This window comes from Crocuta crocuta, unplaced genomic scaffold (genome assembly GCF_008692635.1).
Source record: "Crocuta crocuta isolate KB4526 unplaced genomic scaffold, BGI_CrCroc_1.0 scaffold532, whole genome shotgun sequence".
NCBI lineage: Eukaryota > Metazoa > Chordata > Mammalia > Carnivora > Hyaenidae > Crocuta > Crocuta crocuta.
The window spans coordinates 686024-708942 of NW_027532419.1; the positions used below are offsets into that span (position 1 = coordinate 686024).

At 34.1% G+C, this 22919-nt stretch overlaps 1 long non-coding RNA gene across 1 annotated transcript in view; it reads left to right on the forward strand.

Moving 5' to 3' along the window:
• Positions 1-630: 630 nt before the first annotated feature.
• LOC144243915 (uncharacterized) overlaps positions 631-22919 on the forward strand; it is a 40001-nt gene continuing 17712 nt past the window's right edge. The window contains exon 1 of the long non-coding RNA XR_013338801.1: positions 631-739. This is a non-coding gene — a long non-coding RNA (uncharacterized LOC144243915). The remainder of the gene's footprint in view (positions 740-22919) is intronic.

The window sequence follows — 22919 nt, forward strand, 5'->3', positions numbered from 1 at the left end:
CAAGATGTTCATACAGCTCAACATGCAAATCAACTAACCAAAAATGTCTCTCATGCCCTAGCTATTCAAGAAATCATAAAAGCAGACACAAAGGTAAATGCACTCGTAGAGGCTATTCTACGTATTGGGAAATAAGCTAAACTTTTTAAAGGTATGGTTGGCTCTCTGGTGCAATAAAGCATATAACTGGAAAATCAAGTCTTGCCCGAAGACAAAGAGCCTAACTTAGAGAGAAGGAACAGATAAGGGCAGAAGATAAGTTAGTACATACACCTTTGCTAACTGATGGTGTATAGCAGCCCCTTCCCTAAGGCCTACTTTCCACAAACACCTTCCCTTACCCTGGCCGCTGTGATGAGGATGGATAAGAGTATCTACAAACTTATGACTTATCTTAGTGTTATTAAAATGTGAACGCCTTGTTATTTTCTTAGTTACTCAACCTCACTATAATTGGGGCAGTTCTGCAAGAAGACTTCTGTAAAACCTGTTTCTGTACATTTTCCAACAACACCTTATCACAAAGAGCTATCCATTGTAAAAATTCCTGATGCCATGTTAACATTTGGCCTATAAATAAAGACAACAAAACCGACAGGACAGAGATGCCTGCCTGGTGATCAGAAAGAATCTCAGGGCTCTCTCACTCTCTTTCGCCGACACTGTCCATCCTTCAGGGACCCCTGGACCTGTTGGAGCCGGCGCGGCCTCCGACAGACTTTGTCTTCAAAATAGTGAGGTAACTTTCTGTTGGGGGAGGAGGGGGAGCCCACTAGAGTTATAAAATCTATATTTACATCCTGATTTTACAATTTGCTTAAGTTTTGTGGACCTCAGGAGTTTCATGGAAACAGATTTAAAATATTTAGATCTCCCTATAAACCAAACTATGAAGTATAAAATGAGATGAGGTAAGTGATAGATTTTATTACAGTGTCCAAAGCAGCTTAATTGTTGTTTGGAATTTAGTCAGACAAATAAAGAACACTATTATCACATGATTCAAGGAGAAATAAAAAGACAGACATCTGTGACATAATAAATTTATTCCTGAGCACGTAAGAGCAAAGGCAAAAGGTCACATCTACTAAGCCACTGATGATTTTTCTTGAAGAAAGCCACACTGACATCAAAGAGTACTATTTACATCCATCTGTGACACCCCCATGAAGGAGGAAAACATGAAGACAGTTATAACAATGTGAACATAGTGGATTTGCATAATTCAAAGCTAAATATTAAAAAGCTACAATGATGTCCTTGAAATGTTGAAATCTTTGAAAATCCTGGAAGTTCATAGCCAAACGAAAGCTTTGGAAATTCCACATTCTATGTAAAAATCTAAGAATAAAGCGAATTTTCAGAAGTGAAAGTTCTAAGTTGAATTAGCTTTTCTTTTTCATAAAATTTATGAACTTCATAAATTAAACTTGCTTCTGTAGGAAGATGACTTAATGTAATCAGTGTTTTTAAAATGAATTTTCTCCACCAGACTTAATTGCTCACACTGGTATTTTTTTATGCAATATATCTTTGGCTCTCTCACATTGGCAGTCACAGAAGTTAAAAGTTTAAGTAACTAACATTCCTGAAACTTTTGCTATAGTTTCACATCAGTGTCTACCTCTACATTACAGACTAGGAGGCTTATAAGAGCTCTAAGCAATGTGTGACAAGTGTCTGCAGTATATGCAAACAGGAATGAAATTAGTTTTCATTTCTCACAGTAATCATTACATAGTAGATGTGAACAATATAAATTACTTCTTGTCATCTTTTTACATTTGATCAGTTGAAGGGTCCCTTTATAAAGTGTGGGGAAGAAGAAAAGTACTGGCAATATGACACCCCTTCATGTTCCATTTGAAAGTTTGTTCAATTTTCTATTCACACTACTCTACTTGCTGATGGTCTCTCTTTTCAAAATGGGATTCCTTTGATAGTCGGGCATCTTATATCTTATTCCTCCAGGCTAAGATCTCTATTTTCACTGCTTCCTTTGGAAATTAGAATTTCTGTCTTCCACAATATTAAGTAGAGGCTTTTTAAAGTGCTTATGACTTGACAAAAAATGCATTAGCTGTGCAAACTGACAAGAAGTTGTGCTTGTGGAGATTGCAAGAAGCAGCAGAGCCTCTATTACGAACATATTGCTTTTTATTATAAAATATGACTCCCATTAGTTTTGGGCTACAGCCAAGTCTCTTCTCATAGTTTAAAAAGGAGTTACCTTGACAAGATTAGACTTAAATCACATCTTGATCTATATTATGAACACAAAAGAACCCTTTCTGCATTGAAGTGACAGTAAGAGTCTGATTTATAATCCTAAAGCAAAGAAATTCAGAGTTAAATAAATCAAATGACTTAGCACTTGTCCCTAGGTTTTTTGCAAGGGTGTGAAATCTAGAAGAAAAAAAGAATAAACACTATACCAAATATTCCATCTGTAAATTCAAAGTATTATGTGAGCATATTAAGCATGCGTTTTCAGTTTGGTGCATTTCAAAAAGATAATTAGAAATAAGACAATTGTCTCCTCAGAACGAGAATGTAATTTGTGGTGTTTCTGCACCCATAACAATTGTGGAGTGTGCTTTTTTCTTTCTTTTTTTTTTTTTTTTTTTTTNTTTTTTTTTGCCTTTTCCCTTGAAGCATGATACAGGTTTACAGCTAGTTCACATATTTCATAATCTTAAACACCCTCAGGAAAATTTATTTCTGGTCAACTTAGAGAGTTAAACCACCAAGTATTTCTCTAAAGCCCCCAAGCTTAATAACTCTACGGTGTGTAAAAGAAAGTATCCCTACAAAGAACAGAACATAGCCACAAGGAAAAGAGACATGTATCTACCAAAAAAAAAAAAAAAATTAGTATCAAGCATTATTCTGAATGCTTCCAAATTAGACAAAATCCAAGCCTTCATAGAACTTACTTTAAGGATGACTCTAAGGCAAATATGACAATTATCTAATAACTATTTCCTGATTTAGAGGGTAAATTAGAATATGGCAGGTACACAAGGAAAACTTTAGAAATAAAAGCCCCATATTAAATTGTCCTTTATGGGTAAGTAAGGGAGTGGAAGGGCTCAAGTCAGAAGGATTACCATGAGAGAAAGCCTAACTTGAAGAAGCATGTGCTAGAGGAATAAAATAGTTTAAAGGAGAGAGAGAAGAGACGTAAGAGTCTTAAGCCATGCATTTGGGACATCCAAAGTATACATTTCTTAGACATGGCTTTGAAAACATAATTCAAGATTTAGGATGAGATTTCTCTGTAAAGACACTAACCAAATGAGAAATGATGAGAACGGCTCCATTCCTCCTCAGTGGGGATGGTCCATAGGCTGAAGTCAAATTGAAACTTCATTTGCTTTTACTTTTTGACTTCAAATGCTTCCTAATCTCTACTGTATCTACAAGGATAATTACTCTCTAAAGAGTGACCCAGCTCAAAACAATTAAAAAATAAGCCTGCAGATTAACTCAGTACTCTTGCTATTTACCTGCAACCAAAGTTTACATACTAACAAAATCAGTAAATATTTTTGCAAAATGTTTTTAACACTAAATGTTTTAGCTGCTAAGCTGTTTTTTAAAAGAAGTATTTAGAGGATAATTTCTTGATCTTTGCTTTGCTTTACTAGAAATCTAATTCAATATAAAAGTGCTTAAACAGTTTCATAAGTAATGTAATATATTTTTAAATTATTAATGCTATTTCTATGCATTACTAAGACTAACACAATAAAGCTAGTATTTCATGAACCTGCAACACTCCTCTGGCTTTTTGATTATGTGAAACCTAATAGAATACATTTATTCTAAATTACCAAGGTATATAGAGTTGCATATATTTACTCAAACAAACTGAAATATTTGGACTTTATTTTATCACTATATAGTTTTTCTTCCATGTAAATATGTTAAAGTTAATGAAAGAAATGAAAAAAAAAAAAACAAAACCCAAATTACCAGTCCTTTATATTACTGCTACCAATGAAAGTGCACATTTTAATTAACATAGAACAAAAGAGCTAATTACTACTGAACTGAAATTCTTATGGCAGAGATTGGGACTAATTTTTGTTTTACTTGTTTTTAAACAACATGCAAGAAGCACTTGTCATGTTTGATTGAATTCAATAGTTTTTATTGAAGCAAACAATTCTAAAATGGAATAACAGTTGAGGTAGAAGATAACGTTTATATGATAAAACACCATGCCACATGTTTCAGGAAGTATGTTTTATAGATTGAGAAGCTGACACTTAGAACTTGCTAGTGCCAGAGCCAAGAGCAGATCCAGCCCTTCCCTATAAACCAGTGGTCTGTCCAACCATGTCACATTGAGTCGTAGCTTAGAATTTCATGGTAAGAAGACTAACACTTAATAATGACTATAAAAGGATAGCATTAAAAAGAACAGACTAAAACAATGAACTAATTCTCTGCCTTTAAGTTTTGAGCACAATCTAAAGGATTTTTCCTTACTTCGTACTAGATCACTTAGGTACTAAGACAACACTTGAACAAATACACAAACATATAGTGGAATTACTTTCCCCAAATATGTAACTATGATTGTGTTTATAATTATTATTGATTATATGAAATATATTGATTTTATAATGATTATATTAACATATGTAATATAACCAAATATGTGTGATGATTATATTAAACTATATTTTAAAGATAAATTTCTTAGTATTTTACAAGAAGTTGAAGTCCAAAATCAAGACTGCCTTTATCTTTTAGTTTAATCCTGTTCAAACTGAATCAATAAGTTCCCTATTTAATTGATTAATAGTAAATGATGAGTCAACTAGTTCAACCAAAATGGTTACTTGACTTCATATACCAAATACTCAGTTTATTGACTGAGAGCAAATGCTTAAGGTTGCCAAAAATATTTTATAATTACTTTCTTATGGGAAGAAAATAAACGCTTCCAAATATTTTTAATGAAGAGAAATTAATGGCCATAATACTGGGCTCGGAAGTAAAAGGTAAGTTTGAACACAAGTTCTACCCCTTCCTGGCTACATAGCTTCTGCTAGGCTATTTAATCACTTGTAAAATGAGCCCAGTATTGCCTGAATTCTACCTTTCAGGAAGCGTAAGGGATCAGTGTCATATATTCTATACATCTTTATATCTATCTGTGTCTGTATCTATGTCTTTGCATTGGAGGCTATGGCCATTGGTTAAAAAAAAGGAAAAACTTTTAACCAGTACAAAATTATTTAGCCACCCAATTGTTCCCCCATTGTAAATTATAGCATGCAGAGCGTCTTGGACATTGTTCCTATGCTTTTCTGCTTTCCCAACTTTCCAAACACCGCCTGTGCCCAATGAAAGCACATTAACAAACTTTCTACCTGTCTGGCTATCATCTGGATCCAGCCAACAGTAACACCAGCAGAAATTGAGAGAGAGAAACAAGATCATGGTACTCATTCCCACAGCTCTTTATGGAATGTTCACTCCCCAGCTATGTGCCTTAATGGTGATCACAGGGCTTGTCAAAGCACCATTTCTTCTGATTCCTGTATCTTCATTTCGAACTTATTTTTCAGGTTTAAGGGTAATAACAGTGTCCCATGTTACTATTCCCAATTTGACAATGTAGTCCATTCCCTACTGGGAACTTGACTAAAATAAAACTTTAGCACCCAATAATAATCCAGAATGGTAAGATGGGACATCTGGGTTGTTTTTTTTCCCCCCTAGTAATAACTAGTGATTTGCTTAAATCCATCCCCACTCTCTTACATAATCCCACTTAAAAACAATAATATATTTCTTCAGGTAAGTTGTCTCTTTTAGGCTATACCATGGATCAAAGAAAGCTAACTGGCATATAACTCAAAATACCTCTTGTAAATAAATAAAAGGTGAATGATAGAGTTCAATAAAGCAATCCACAATACTTCTTGACAAGCTGTTAACACCAATTTTCACCAATCTTTATGTATTAATTTTGTGCAAGATCAGGAAACCAATATATATGACAATGGAAAAATCATCACAAAAGCCATTGTTCTAGCATATACAATACAGGGAAAACAAATAGAAACAAGGAGCTGTGTCCTGGGGAAACTGAAGCTACCTGAAATTTCTATTTTTCAGTTGAACTAGGAGTTTGGATACAGAGGTCAGTATTTTGAGAAAATAAATAGCAACATGAATTACACAGTGCTGATTCCATAGTCACTTATATTTGTATAGAAAATATGAACATAATTTTTTGTTAGGCTTGATTTTTATTTCATGTGTTTTTGGTTTTGTTTTGTTTTTTTACTTATCTGAACATTCTGTATTAAATAGATGATCATGTTAGGCAATGATTTTGAAATAACAATGCTATAAATGACTCCCTGATCTTGGGAAATTGTGTGGTATAACTACAATGAGTGAAGTTACTTAAAAACAGATATGTACTTTGAAGTGTTTTGTTAAGTATGAGTTGGCACTGACGTGGATAGTTCCAAATCATAGTTCAATGTCCGATGTTATTCACTGTTTACAATTATCTTAAATCTCAAACCAAAACCCACATATGTCTTTTTTGGGAAATGAACCAGAATTTAATGTTGATCTCTATTTATCAAAATTTTACTCCATTACCTCTATGCTCTGCAAACCAAACAAAAGGGGAGGGGTATGGCAAGGAGGGAAATCATGTATTTTAATATAACTTTAAAATCTAAGAGGTAAAACAACTTCTCAAAGCATGTAATTGAATCCTAAGGAATGGCTTCCAAACTGAGACAACCTGAATCATTAGGAATAATAGCTTTCATTTACTTTTCTACTTAAAAAAAATAGTGTGGTACTATAAAGAATAGAAAGTTAAGATCATCAGGCCTACAGAAGACAATGCTGGGTATGAAAAAGCTCCATCTACAGAAACTTTTCTTTTAAATCTGGACTATATTAGAGACAGTTCATAATTAGGGTTTTAATGTAATGATTCATACCATTGACTCATCAGCTTTCTTTTCATGAAAATAGATCACCTCACAACTCATGAAATGATAGGCATTGAAATAGCCACTAGAATAAAAATTAACCCTCTAATCACACAAATAAATTAGGAAAGTGACAAAAGTTTAGATAACTTGACCACAAATGTAACTGATGAAATAAATGAGGGAGAAAGGTGTTGCTATTTTGATATAAATTATTTCATTCCATGACATTTTTTTTACCTGAGATCCAAAAAAATTCACTACAATTTTAATATTATAGCTAATCATTTTTTCTTTGGATAATTCTTAATTTTTATCACTTTATCTTAAATTTTAAAAAAAGGAAAATATCCTAACATTTAATTAAGAGTTTAAATGACAGAAATTAAATAATTTATGTCTATGAACAATAATAAGAGTTAGTAGGAAAAAAGAATATATAATTTTTTAGTTCATGTGCAAGAGAATTAACTTTACTAACAAGAATGATTTTTATAATATTTAACTTTGAATGTAGTTCCCAGATATTTGTTTATGTAAGTATAAATTGGTTCATTTTATTTAAATTTCTTGGCCATGAAATTGTACTTTTAATATATTTTCATGATAATTATAAAGAATTTGTCATATCCACATACTTTCTGTATGATTGGCATTAAAGCTTTTACTGCTGGTATTTAATGAGAGCTTTGGATTAGATGTGTCACAAGTACCTTCTAATTAGAAAACAAAAAATAAGAGTTGATTGTAGCAGAACGAGTTTTGTTTAGATATCTAATATATTGCTTTCCAAAGTTATCTGAATAGGTATATAATTTAATAAGTTTAGTTCTAGAACAAAGTAGAAAGAAATACAAAATAGAAAAGTACTTTTTACCCTATGCAGGTTAGCAATACCTCACTGCTTTATGTCATATTCAGTTTGGCTTGTTTGGAATGCTCACGCCTTCCTTCCTAAGTTACTCTTGCATAGTGTTTCTTCTTCTGCAAATGAATTTTTTTTTTAATTGAAAATACATCACAAAATGTCATTACATTCATCTTAATGTCACTGTATTGGCTGAGTGAGGCATTTTTAAAAGCAAAAGAGAAAGGGGTGTCTGGGTGGCTCAGTCAGTTAAGCAACCAACTTTGGCTCAGGTCATAATCTCAGGGTCTGTGAGTTCAAACGCCGTGTTAGGCTCTATGCTGACAGCTAGGCGCCTCAAGCCTGCTTCAGAACTGTGTCTCCCTCTCTCTATGTTCTTCCCCTGCTCTCATTCTGTCTGTCTGTCTGTCTCTTTCTCAAAAATAAATAAAGATTTTTTTTTAATTAAAAAAAAAAAGGAAAGGAGAAGGAAGGTGACTAGAATGTAGTATGGACATGGTATCCATTTGTTTATTTACATTGCCTGGTTAAATTACTCCACTAGGGAAGACAATATTTTCTTGTGGATCTATTTAGTCTCAACTTCTTAGGACAATTTAACGAAATGACAAACTCTATTTCTCTATGTTTAGTTTCAGTAATAAATCTAATGGCCTTCTATTCATTTATTTGTTAATTTAATCATTCAGTGAGGACCTATTTCAAAGGATGCAGGTTACAAGATACTCATGTTTTGAGAAATGGTAAATGCTTTCATATTTCTGGTCTAGTTGTCTAAATAGATATGGTAATATTAACAAAAAAAGGGAATATAAGAAGTGCATTAAGACCACAAAGGAAGATGTTATTATTTTTCTTTGATTTCCTACTAAATTTATAACAACTTATTGGATAGCTGAAGAAGTATGACGAATTAATCTTGTTGAGTTGGTTTGAGAAGTCTAATTTGCTTCAGTTTGTTTCATAAAGTTTTAACTATCAAGAGAAATAGGTATTTTCCTTCTCTCTGTTACTTACATATTCCTGTGGTTTTGAATGAATCTGAAACCTCAAAATTAAAATCCACACATTATAGGTAGATATTTTGCCTGACGCTAGTCCAAATAAATTGAAGATTCTACCAAGAAATCTATTTTTCCCCTCAGATAACTTCTGATTTGTTCTCCTACCTTATTTTATTTCAGCTGGCGCTGTCAGTTTCTAGACTACAGAAAAAAAATTATTTTATTCAAGCTTAGAATTGGTTTTTCTCAAAATTAGGAAGACATATAATACTTAGTGAAATCATTTGTATGTTCCAGGTAATTTCGGTAATATAAAGCAGATTTGTGTTAAACTAAATTAATTTCCTCTTACTTAACTTGGTGACTGGTGTTACAAAATGATCAATGAAGACAATTTAGGTGATAAAAAAACTTCATGTAACACTTCATGAAGCAGAAAGTCTCCATTTGGACAATTGCAAAATGGCTGGAAGGCAAGAAGCTTTTATAAGATAAAGAATAAAGAACAAAGAAGAGGCAAACAAAATGTCTGATTGACTGGGGTGACAAAGTCAATCTTGATTGCGGTGAGAAAGCCCAGAGTCTGCATTGTTTCTAAAACAGTCTTTAAGTCACTTACAAGTTAATATGACTTCAGGCAAGTTACTTAAGCTGTCTTTTCTTTAGTTTCCTCATCTGCAAAATGAGGACAATAATAATGTCCTTTTTATTCCATTGCTCTGTGCATTAAATGAGTCAATACCTATAAGAATGCTTTAAACAATGATTGCTCTATAGTAAGCTTTAAGTATTGTTTATTATCTATAAAAGGAGAAGCTGAAGAGAAGAGGTTAAACAACTGGTTCAAGGTGAAACAGGGAGCCGAATTGGCCTTAGATTCCAAATCTGTCCATCCTAGAAGCTATGATGGCAACCTCTAGATGGTGCTGTTTTGTAGTTTGAAAGCTTTTCCTGCCCTGGGAAAGCCTGGGGTCAAATGAATGTACCAGCTTTGTTCTAGACCTTAGTGGAAAACAGATCATTTCCTAAGAGATCAGAAATACTCTATGGACTTGGGAGACAGAGAGTCAGGCTAGAGTGTTATAAAAGAATCTTGTAGCTCACATACTGTCCATCTGTTGCCCCTGAATTTAGTCTCAGTCCTTCCATCTCGACCCAGAGTTTACCTTCTGGGCCTGCACTCGGAGGGGCTACGTGACTGTCCTCCGGTGCAAGGAAAAAAACAAAGAAGAAGACAAGGCTTAATGTCCCCTGATAATGGTTGTTTATGACACAGTTTGCATACTTTGTCCTTGAGATAATGGCTATTCCCTGAAACTCCCCAAAACCCTAGACCTTGCCTGGAAAATAACGACTGTTTTCCTACACAGCAGGATAAGGACCGCTCTCTTTATCACTTTGTAGCCTTTTTACGATAACCGCTCAATTCTGCTTCTGTACTGCCCGCTTGCCTGCTTGCTCATTATAAAAAGCCCTAAGTCCTTGGACTCGGGGCCGCGCATCTAGGGTTCTGTGGTAACTCTGTGTGTTCCTGGCCGGTAATAAAGACTCCCTCAATTCGGCTTCAGGGGTCTCGGTTGGTCTCTGTGTCTCTCGGCATAACACATCCAGACAGATTAGAAATAAAATTAGAAATTTTACATTGGAGTTCAGGGTAAAAAAAAATTATTTAATTTGGAATAGCAGTTCAAAATACCCTTTTGCATTTCATGCCTTGAAACCCAATGCAGTGGTTTCTGGTTATTGAGGAACTTAGAATCTTGTTAAGTCTTTCTGGCAAAATCGCTGTATACAGCAATATGTATTTGGTGATACATGATTATAATACAAACATAAAGAGCCCAGGAGAATATATAAATTGTGTGAGTTGGGGATCAATGCAAGTTTATTGAAAAAAGAAAAAAGAGTAAAAGAATGAAAGGAGAGAAGGAGGAAAGGAAAAAAGAGAAAGAGAAAAAAGATAAACAGAATGCAAAAGACAAAAAAACAATAAAAATATTTCTAGTTAAGGTAGAGGAATTTGGATTTGGGATTATTATATTACTCAATGATATCTATACTCCATAAAATGAACTATTTTTCATTTTTTAAATAATTTATGCACTTTCACACTTCATTACTTTTTCCAGCCATTTTTCTGGCTTAGAATCATCTTTCCTCTTACATATAGTCATAAGCTCCTTGAGGGTAATTGTGTAACCTTCCAGTATTCTTAATAACTAATAAATAGCTAGTAAATAGAAAAAAAAAACATAATGATTACTTGTTAAATGAATGTTTAATTCAAATACTATTTCCTCTGTGAATTATGTTCTCACACTTCAAACTGAAATGAACTTACCCAGTTAGGTTTCCTCCAGGGCAACCACTGTTCTAAATTTTACCATAATTAATTTTGTCCAGTCTTGAACTTCATAGAGCTGAAACCATACAGTAGCCTCCCCGCTCTTTTTCTGGCTCCACCCCCCACTTACTATAACATCTGTACAATCAATCTATTTATATTTAGGGTTAGCAAATATTGCCAAACAGTGTTCCAAAGTGACTGTGTTTACACTACTTACACTCCCTCTAGAGTGAGGGAATGTTCCAGTTTCTCCACAAGCTGGGCGGAACTTGATATTATCTGTCTTTTTTGTTTTCACAGTTTGGATGGGTGTAGTGATATCTCATTGTGGATTAATTTGCATGTCCTGAGATGAATCTTGACGTGCTTATTGGGGTTGTTTGTTTATTTGTTTTCTGATACTCTCGTGTGCAGTGAATTCTACTGTGTGATTGTGTGTGTGTGTATGTGTGTGTGTGTGTGTGTGTGTGAGTTAACAGCGGGTTTACTTATTGATTTGTGGTAGTTCTGTATATATTCCTGATATATTTGTCAGAAATTTGTGGGTATCATTCTTTTTCCTTTGGCATTTTGCAGTTCCCTCTCTTTTATGTGTCATTTGATAAAAAGAAGTTTGTTTTTGAAGTTCAAGTTATCTTTTGATTTCCTTTTGAGGTTAGTTCTTACTGTACCTGACTTTAGAAATCTGTGTCCACAGCAAGGTAAGAAAGACAATGTTTTCTTCTTAAAGCTTTAGATCTGCTGTTTTAATTTAGGATCCTGATTCATCTTGCACTGATTTTTGTGCATGATGTGAGGTTGAGATCAAAGTCCATTTTTCCGTATGTCTGTCCAATTGCTCCAGCATCATTTCCCTCACTGAATTATGGAATCTCATCACTTTTTTTTAATGCTTATTAATTTATATGTTTTGAGAGAGAAAGTGAGAGAGAGGCAGAAAGAGAATGCTAAGCAGGCTCCACACTGTCAGTGCAGAGCCTGATGCGGGGCTTGAACTCACGAACCATGAGATCATGACCTGAGCCAACATCAAGAGTGAGAGGCTCAAGCAACTGAACCATTCAGGCATCCTCATTACTTTCTTCTGCTGTTGCAAAGCAAGTTTTCCCTCAGTTTTTATTTATTTCTCTTGTTGTTTACAGAGAGTTGGATTCAGTCCTGTCTTCATTCACTTACTAGCTGTATGATTTTAAACAAAGTAATTTACTTCTTTGGCCATCAGTTTCTTCTGCTAACAAGAAGGTGCATGATTGAAGGGTATGATTTCTAAATACCTTCCATCTTTAATATTTTGTTTTTCTGTATGACCTTCAATAACAAATTGATGGTGCACAAATAATTGGAAATATGTAACTTCAAAATAGAATGGTTTAAACTCTCACCTTGATTTAAATAATGCAAGTCCCACTTCTTTACTTAAAACCATTGGGGATAGGGATGCTTCAAAATTTAGAATTCATCAAGTTTTGTAAGGTTAATTTGATGCATATATTGTGTATTGTGTAATTCTCACAGCTGGTCGGCACTCTACACAGTAATCAAACCTTAATATATATGCAGTAAAATGTATGAATATCCACTTTAAGAGAGATAAACACTATAAATAGCAATATCAGTTTGGGAAAGTTTTTATTAAAAATTAGTTTCAAAAGATATTTGTGATCCGTACTTTTGGATTTCAGCATTGTGGGTAATGTATTTCGGATCTGTAGTGTTATAGATTCATAATACATTTAATGAAACCATGTCATTAAAGATACAAGTTCTGGGAAAATCTTAGCTAATTTTCTTCTAATTTTGCAGTGAAGACTTGTTATAGTTGGGTACCAGCAAGGTAGAATGTTTTCTATTTGCCTATATAACTGTGTATTAGAAAATGAAGAATGGAAGCTGTAAAAATATTTAACAATGCACACACAGTGACCTTTAAAATGAATAATGTAAATTGTAACAGCAGTAATGAAATCATAATGTAAATATTAGGTGTGGAATGCATATCTGATTCAGATATGAATATCAATAATGTTATGATATTTATACTTATGCATATATTTTAAAGATCTATGCCCGTTTCAGACATAGAAGTAGTAAATAGTTTCCAAGCACAAATATTCCTCTATTACTTAAAGTGTTCCATTCTAATATGTCCTTGTTTGCCATACAGCTGCTATCACTTTGTGTACTATTAATCAGCTATTTTCTCCCAAGACAAATCTTTGTACTTAAGGACCTTTCCTATCCAATCTTTGAAAAGGGTAAACTTATGTCTAATTACTCCTAAATTTTGGGCATTATAGGAACCTTGCTTATTGCCACCAGCCACCAATTGTTATTTTAGATACCTAAAAAATACAATAATTTTTAAAACTATTTAAAACCCTTCCCATTGGAACATTGGAGGAATTACAACAAACTCAGGAGCCAACCCCATTGGTTCTAAGTAATCCCCACAATAGTTCCTTAGAGCTCACAGCACATAAAAATACTAATAATTTTTTAGTTTGATCAATCCAGTTTCCTTTTTATTTGCTATGGCTGCAATGAAAATAAGTTATTTAGTCCTAAGTAAACAATTATTTCATCATTTGTAGCATGTTGATGACATATAAAACCAAGTTGTCCTCCATAAGATCAAAGCATAAATTGTAGTTGAAGATGTTATGGAAAAGGAATGATTGTACCATCATTTTGGGTATACATCAATGCAAGAATAATTATTAAATATCTGAAATCATAACAGTATGCATCTAGAAGTACTCATTATTAAATACATAGATCTAACTTTTATCAAATGAAAAACATTTTGTTCCCAAAGAATATCTTACTTGAGAGAATTTTAATATAAATTTGGAAACACTGGAGTACTTAGTTTTCTGAAAAAAAATTAGTGAGACAGTATTCATTTTATTCATTTTATTTCCTTTAGAAAAAGATGCTTTAAGTCAGAAAAAAATGTTAAATTTAAAGAAATTCCTTAGAAATGTAATATAGCTACCTCAATATGATTAGAAATCAAGATATTATTTCAAAGTCAAGATGTATCTCAAAAAGTAAATTAAGCATATTTACCTTCCAATGACTAAAATCATAGTAAATAAAAGAATTAGTTATTCCAATAGAAAAGTCACAAGTTGAAGACAGTTTGTTAACTGTCTTATCAAAAGACTATATCAAAAAAAAGCTTTCAGTAAATTCCATTCCATCTAAAAATAAGCAAATAACATTTTTTAAAGTAACAGATTTGGTTATGTGAACAATTTCCTTAGACTCAGAGTTGCTACAGATTAAAACAGATTGTTACTTTTGAAAGTATTCTTGGAATTATTCTCACATATCTGAGATAATGTAGTTCTGAGTAAAGGGAAAAACCAACTAAAAGTTTCATAGTATCCTTCCAACTCTTGTAAGAATATGATTCCATTTAGCTTTCAAATTTTTATTCTTCAGCATTATATCAAACTACATCTGAAAATCTGAGTAAGTAAATCAGCGTAAGTATATTGAGAAATGAAAAAGCTTTTACTTTCACCAGTGTTATTTACCACTCAAATATACCTGGTACAATACTTAGAACGCTAAAGACATCAATAAAGCTTGATTGCATGCAGAAAATATACTTGGTGTAAATCAGTGTTTAAATGTCAACCTCTTAAGAGCAATAAGTTTCACCGTCGATTCATCATGGAATTTTCCAGAAGAAATAAGTATAGAAAACTTTCTGTATGTCATTCCTCAAACAAGAGAGGCAAAAGATGTTTAATGCAAGTTGAGTCCCTTTCTTTAACCTTAGAGATTTTTATAAAATAGCATCTCTTCTGAAGACAGATTGATAATAACTTTTAACTTTGAGGTCTTAGGCCAGTCTATGATATTATTGCCGGTCCAAGGAAAATGTCTTGTGAGTGATGTCCAATCTAAACTTCAACACCTAATCATTTAGAAGCCCTGGATACTGGAGAGTTCAGATATTAAGAATACTCTGATTATATATGCTACTCCTACGCCTTCCTCTTCTTGAAGAATCAAATGTATGCTTTAAGGTTGATTTCCAAAGTCTATTATAAAACTGAAATTGAGTCAATGGACTGTATTTATGTCTCTGTATACAACTTTATAGCCAACCTAGCAAGAATGATAAAACTTAGAAATAGATTATGGATGGTTTATGGTTATTTTTCTATTTAGTACGGTAAGAAAAATCTATATTTTTAAAAGGTAGAAATGTTGACAATTATAAAAGAAAACTATATTTTTGTATTTTAATTGGTTTTTAACAAAATCTTGCAAAATTGAAGTTATATAACCCTCTATCCAGACATTTGGCTTAAAAATAATTAAAGTGTTACCTTACAGAACAAGTTTTCTCACTCACACGTATATGTGATGTTGGCAGATGGATAAATATCCAGTAAAACAAATGATTAAAGAAAGATGTTTTCAAATATATATATGACTCTCAATTATTTTAACATGTCTACTTCCAAAGGAAATCCAAAAGTCTATGCCTTCTCATGTTTCCTTTGAAAACAAGGTTCTATTTTAAAAGAAAATATACATAATTTGGGGCACCTTGGTGGCTCAGTCAGTTAAGCAGCCAACTTTTGGTTGCCTCTAAGGTCATGATATCATGATTCGTGAGTTCAAGCCCTTTGTTGGGCTCTGTGCTAACAGTTTAGAGCCTGCTTGGGATTCCTCTCTCCTGCTCTCTCTGCCCCTCCCTTGTTTGTGCTCTCTTTCGCTCTCAAAATGAATACTTTAAAAAACGCTTAAAAAAAGAAAGAATACAAAAATCTTTCTTAATGATAAATATCATTTCTTTCATAAATGAGTTGAAAGAATTCTGAAAAGTATTTTATTAGTTTTTTACTTCTTTTTAACCCCGTTTTAGTCACAAATGTTGCCAAACAGCTATCTTTATTGACTAAAACATTTAATATGCATCTCCACAGAGTTTTTAAAAAAATAGAAACTCATCAAAAATGTTTGTTTCCTTATTTTAAGAGATATTATACTTTCTCTGATAGCTTTCTTTTTGATTGTTTGATTGCTTTATTTGAAAGTGGCATGATACAAGATGAACAATTATCTTCAATGAAGAATGAATGATCATGAAGATAAATTGCAACTATATCAATAGAAATTGATAACCAGTATAAAAATTGTATTCTTGCCCAGAGCAATATGTAATGTTGAATTGAGTTGCTAGGAAGAAAATCCAGAGCAAGAAAATCAAATCTGAATTTGGTTAAATACAGTTGGGAAAATATAATTAAAAACAAAATCTGCCAACTTAGAAATCCTCCCCACAAAGGTTGTAGAGAAAAAAAATGTTTATGACTGAATAGGCATTATACCAACATGTAATGAGCATCTCATGCAATCAGCTAAGAGACTGCAAAGACAAAAAGAAATCTCACTCTTTTATATAGCTGAACAGATATGACTCATTACGTGAACATTGTTCAAGATAAACAATAACTGGTCTTCAAGTAAAGGGATTTGACCATACTATTTGTCACACATAATTCAACCCAACTTTATTTGCAAATTGAGGTGACCATCTGCATTAGCTAACTAGCTTTATCTAGCAGAAAAACAAACTTCTCACCTTTATGACCAGAGGTAGTTTTGGATCTTGGAACAAAGTGACCACCATGAATTTAGTCTCTTATCCGTCACAGAAACTGAGATAGGAGGTCTCTCTTCCTTGATGTTAACATTTCAAAGAGATGGCTAACAGGTTTTTGAGAAATACTTTTGGGTCATAAAGGTTACAACAGGCCAACTGACCAAAGGTCTTCAAAACATTTTATATACATATCAAGGAGATGAGAATGTCCAACAACTGCAAGTTTTCTAAGATAAGTGCTCTGATAAAAAGAATGGGAAGGTAGTTTCTTCCATTTTTAACAGTGTGTGAATTAACCTGTTTGTTGGTTGGTTGGTCGGTTGATTGATTGATTTATCCATTCATCCATTTATTTTTTAAAAAATTTTTAATGTTTTTTTAAATTTATTTCTGAGAGAGAGTGAGTGAGCAGGGGAGGGTCAGAGAGAGAGGGAGACACAGAATCTGAAACAGGCTCCAGGCTCTGAGCTAGCTGTCAGCACAGAGCCTGACACGGGGTTCAAACCCATGAACCCTGAGATCATGACCTGAGCCAAAGTCGGATGCTTAATCGACTGAGCCACCCAGGTGCCCCTATTTATTTATTTTTAAAGATTGAGAGAGAACACACAAGTAGGGAGAGCGGCAGAAGGAGAAACAGAATCTTAAACAGGCTCCATGCTCAGTGTAGAGCCCAGCGTTGGTTCAATCTCATGACCCTGGGAGTGTGACCAGACCTGAAATCAAGTCAGCTGCTTGGGGCGACTGGGTGGCTCAGTCCATTAAGCATGCAACTTGGGCTCAGGTCATGATCTAGTGGTTTGCAAGTTCAAGCTCCTCGTAGGGCTCTGTGCTGACAGCAGAACCTGGAGCCTGCTTCAGATTTTGTGTCTCCCTCTCTCTCTGCTCCTCCCCTGTTCACACTCTGTCTCTCATTCTCTCTCAAAAATAAATAAAAATTTAAAAAAATTTCAAGGACGCCTAGGTGGCTTGGTTGGTTAAGTGTCCAACTTCAACTCAGGTCATGATCTCATGGTTTCTAAGTTCAAGCCCAGAATTGGACTCTTTGCTGACAGCTCAGAGCCTGGAGCCTGATATGGATTCTATATCTCCCTCTCTCTCTCTGCCCCTCTTCTACTTGTTCTCTGTCTCTCTCTCTCTCTGTGTCTCAAAAATAAATAAGCGTAAAAACAATTTTTTAAATAATAACAAAAAATTGAAAAAAAAAGTCAGCTGCTCAACTGACTGAGCCCTCCAGTCACCCACCCAAAGTCTCTTTATTTTTATTTATATTTGTTCTTACTACTAAGGTTGTCAAAATAAATCACAAGAGAGAGCTACTGATCTTTTGCAAATTATAATATAAAAAATCAAAGCAAGTTAACTATCTCTCTTAATTCTTCAATGTATGTTAATATTAAACTGTATATTTATATAAGGAATACTATCCCTACTTTTAAACACTGGCAAAATTATTCCTTAAATATATATCTATTTTTATAGATAAGATAAATGGATCCTTTGTGGTTTATGGACTTTCAATGGTCAAATTCAAGAAGACTTCTTTTAAGAAGTTATGGAAAAAAAAGACTCTAGCCATTAAAAATCCCAATTTCTGATATGTGAACCTCTTAGTTCTAAGTTTATTTAGGGTGGACACTACATAGGGCCTCAGTGATTGTGTACTGAATCAGATCCATAAGGGATTGGATTTACCCCCTTTTGGTGTGTCTTGCTAATCAATATGGGGAAAAACTGAGGCTAGACTTTCAATCACTAATCAGAGTTGAAGAAATATTATGCAAGTTATATTCATTCATTCTATGAATAAAATGGCAACCCATATGATTTAGTCAACCCTCCTGCAGGTTATACTATGGCAAGTAATCATATATTTTTTTAACTGACTAGTGTTTCCCCACTGTACCAATTGCCCATTCATAGAATTCCATTCCTGATACTGTATCTTCCTTTACCCTACATGCTCTAAAAAGAAACACAAGTTTAAGGCTCAATGCAATTAAATCATTCTGTGGGGCTGAATAATATCTTTGTTTCTTCTGGAAGAATTATTCAAGGACTTTAACATATTTTTCCTTTACTTAGAATTTCCACATTAGCCAAAACTTAGTCCCAGAATGTCTCTCCAGAATATATTATTCTTTTTTGTTTTTTATAACTTACAATGAATTCAGAAGCCATGGCCTCTTCAAGTATATTCCGACACCCTAGTAAGCTTTGACTTCTTAGGAATATTTAATATGATACGTTTTTATGTGAGTACTTCTATAAAACATCACTAAAAACAACAGAGGTGATTTATTTGGATCAGGAGAGAGTTGAAAGGATAAAAGGAAAGATGAAAACAAACCAAAATAAAAATTTCAATGCAACATTATTCCTGAGTCTTGTAAGAAAGGGTCTTCCAGTGGGCCATAGCTGGTCATGGTGTCTAAGTGAGAGCATAGTGTGGATTTGCTAAAAATTCTTTAGTTTGAAATGAGGCTCCATAGTCCCTGGTTATTGACGGTACAGTTTGTAACATTATTTTTATTCAACCATGACCAATGGAAAATTAAAACAACTTTGATCATTTTGGAAATTCTAGGCGTGACTTTTCATTTGTAACTCTCAATTATTTAAAGAATAGTTTAAAATGGCTCTTGGAGCCCTTTTTTGGGGAAAAATTACAGTAATTTAGGTAGCAAATGTGAATGATCTCAAGTTTTTTGTTCCATATGGAATAAAAATGCCTTGTAAAATAGTCACATTGCCATCTACTGACAGGTTTTTGTAAAAGAACCTACATTTTCTCATTAGCCTAACTGACTATGCACTTTAATGATCTATTACTTGACATGTGGCAGCATAAAAAAGGGGGGGACACAGTGTGTGTGTTGCTGAGTGCATCTACTTGAAATAATCTCACTATTCACAGGAGCCATTTCAAGCCATCCAACATTTCACTTTTATATACTGCAATTAGATATATTTATTAATGGCATTATTGCATAGTATTTCATGGCTGGTAAAACTGTTTTCAGGAAAGTGACTACAGAGTGTATGCTAATCAATCTGCCCTGCATGTACAGTACATAGGGACTTGCTAATAGGATTTTCATAATAACAACATTTATCTCACAGCACATTTTATAATACCAATCACCATGTAACAGCAGTGTTGTTATTACATTATGTGAAAAATGGGATTTGAGTTAAGGACATGTATTATAACTTGAAATACAAAAGCACAATGGTAGTTGAAGCACCTGTGCGTTCAACCATTTTCATTCTCATCCTTTTTTGCCTCTGCCAGAGGTGACATAAGAAAAACATCCTGTGCTGTTGTAAATAAATCAAGAAGTCAAGTCAGTATTTCCAATGAACTAGTAGCTCTAGAGAGTAGCACCCTGATACACTGGAACTGTGATCCCGTAGATGGCAAGAACTGACTCTTCCCAAAGTAAGAAGGAATCATCTCACACATCAAATGGAATTTATTCCTTGGATTATTTCCATTGAATCACATTAGTGATTTCTCTTTCTGCCATGTTTTAGGACATGGAGTTTCTCTTCAAATTAAAATTTAATTTTTTATAATGTTTATTTTTATTGGAGAGGGAAAGAGAGAGAGAGAGAGAGAGTATGCACAAACAGGGAAAGGACAGAGAGAGAGAGAGAGGATCCTAAGTGGGCTCTGCACTGACAGCAGCAGTCTGATGTGGGGCTCAAACTCACCAACTGTGCAATCATGACCTGAGCCAAAGTCGAACATTCAACTTCCTGAGCCACCCAGGTGCCCCAAATTAAATTTTAATTTTTAAGCATTATTTTCACAAGCAAAAACTTCCAAGTACTTGTATCAGTTTTTCAGACAACCATATGCTGTGCATGTTTAAAACTTAATCACAAAAAAACCCCACATATTCATAATAATATCTTGCAAAATAATTAATACACAGAACCTAAGCTCTGAGCTCCATGTTAGAACAACCAAGTAGCTCGCTTCTGATCTCTCACAAATAATAAAGAAAAATTTCAACCTAAAATTGCTTAAAATAGCTTAACTATATGTAAAATCGATCTGAGGACATGTCATTTGCCCATTGTATTACATATTTTTGCCTGAAATAAATCAATGAATGGAGAATATACCATACGGCAGAATTGAAAGCCGTGCACTATTTGAGTAAGCACACCATCACATATTTTGTCATAACTGGTTTTCCTAGATTTATTATTAAGCAGAGAAAATTAAAGGTTCCCTTGACTGGAGATCCAAGAAAGCAGAACATTCTGCTCTCGGAACTCCAGCTGAGTTTGAATAAGAAATCATTCAAGAAGAGATGAGAGGCCTTATTTTCATGCCACCTTTCAACTAGGTCTAAATAAATGTTAAAGATTCTTGCTGTATTTCCTTGTCTTGAAAAAAAGAGCATTACCAAATGATAATTCAGTTACAGCTACTATTAAAAATAATTAAGATTGATAGGTATTTAGATTTTCTTTTTACTTCATGAAACACATTTTAAAAAGAGTACAGAGAAATGTCTATAAGACTATGAAACATTTCCAATAATAGAACCATTATTTCATTTCACAGAAACTTGACAATAAAGTATTTATATTTGAACTATGAGCATTTTTCACATTACATTGCTTGCTTTTATTACAAACTTGTGTATCATGAGAAAAAGTATTATTTCAAGTTTTATATGATTTGAACAATAAAAGTATGAAACAAATCAAAGAACTGGAAATATAATGTAGGAAAATCTTGTGGTGGTAGTGTTATGCCGAGAGACACAGAGACCAACCGAGACCCCTGAAGCCGAATTGAGGGAGTCTTTATTACCGGCCAGGAACACACAGAGTTACCACAGAACCCTAGATGCGCGGCCCCGAGTCCAAGGACTTAGGGCTTTTTATAATGAGCAAGCAGGCAAGCGGGCAGTACAGAAGCAGAATTGAGCGGTTATCGTAAAAAGGCTACAAAGTGATAAAGAGAGCGGTCCTTATCCTGCTGTGTAGGAAAACAGTCGTTATTTTCCAGGCAAGGTCTAGGGTTTTGGGGAGTTTCAGGGAATAGCCATTATCTCAAGGACAAAGTATGCAAACTGTGTCATAAACAACCATTATCAGGGGACATTAAGCCTTGTCTTCTTCTTTGTTTTTTTCCTTGCACCGGAGGACAGTCACGTAGCCCCTCCGAGTGCAGGCCCAGAAGGTAAACTCTGGGTCGAGATGGAAGGACTGAGGCTAAATTCACGTGCAACAGCAGTAGGAAGTTTGAACTGTCACCTGTGAGGCGGAGCTCTTGATTGAGCAAGGAGAGACCTGTGAGAGCAACGAATAGGAGAGACCCTATGGAAGCTTGCTTCAGTCTCTCCCATAGAACTAGGTTGGGGCAAAGAGAGCCTGCCTCACACCCGTGACTACTCAGAGTTCTGGTACAGGCAGGTGTCTTCAAGAATAAAATTAAAATAGTGCAGAAACCCTGTGCTTATAGAAAGCTAACACAAAAAGATGGGGGATACATTTAGTCATCCACTTCCCCACACGGTCCCCAAACTCCCTGGGTTGGCAGATTATAAACTGCTGTAGAAATTGTCTGTCCCAATGCTGATTCTCCTTAGGAGGTAAAGGAGGAAGCCATTTAGCTAAGGATTTGTTTAATGGAGGCACTCATTGCTAATGGTTTATTGACGCCTGGGATTCTCACTTTGGGACTGACTTCATCTATCCCTCATCCCCCAAAATCCCTTTAGCACATTGAAGTTGACAGAGTCTGCCTTTCCTTCATAAGCATTGAGAGATAGAGTAGTTTATATTCCTAAAGGAAAATGAACTCACAGGTACAAATAACAACACCCTTGAGACACACAACTACTGATTCTGTTAAAAGGAGAAATATTAAAACACATTTATCAAATTTAAAGTCGGCCAAACCAAAATAAACCAAGAGAAAAAGGGAAGACATTATCAAGATAAACCAAAGAAGAGAAAACATACAAAATCAACAGAATATATAATATATATATAATTATGCAATTATATATCATACAATTTTATATATTACATATGTATGGAAATTTCTCTGAGGAAAGAAATG